Here is a 434-nt window from a genome sequence, read left to right on the forward strand (position 1 = left end):
CCGTTTCATCTGTTTTGCGGTACGCCACACCCCTCCCGATCAACAAGACCCCCGTTTCGACCGTAGGAGATCCGTTTCCTCCGTTTTGCGGTACGCCAGGCCCCTCCCGATCAATAGGACCCCGTTTCGAACATGGCCGGTCGAACACAAGGCCGTTTCCTCCGTTGTGCGGTACGCCAGGCCTCGCTTCAATCGCCTGTTCCGTCCAAGCCCTCCCGATGAACACGACGACGATGCTGTTTCTCCGTTCCGACCCAGCCATGTACGTATGCGCGATAGGCGTTAGAGACCCTGCCCGTATGTACGTATGTGGCCGTATTTTCTTTCTTGCACCCTCGCCGTTGTACGTACGTGTACATGCTACGTGCGCGCCTCTACTACAACACGTGCGCGCGTCTACATCTACCAGTATATATGTACATACACGTTCGCGA

The sequence above is a fragment of the Triticum dicoccoides genome, chromosome 2B (genome assembly GCF_002162155.2).
Source record: "Triticum dicoccoides isolate Atlit2015 ecotype Zavitan chromosome 2B, WEW_v2.0, whole genome shotgun sequence".
Taxonomy (NCBI): Eukaryota; Viridiplantae; Streptophyta; class Magnoliopsida; order Poales; family Poaceae; genus Triticum; species Triticum dicoccoides.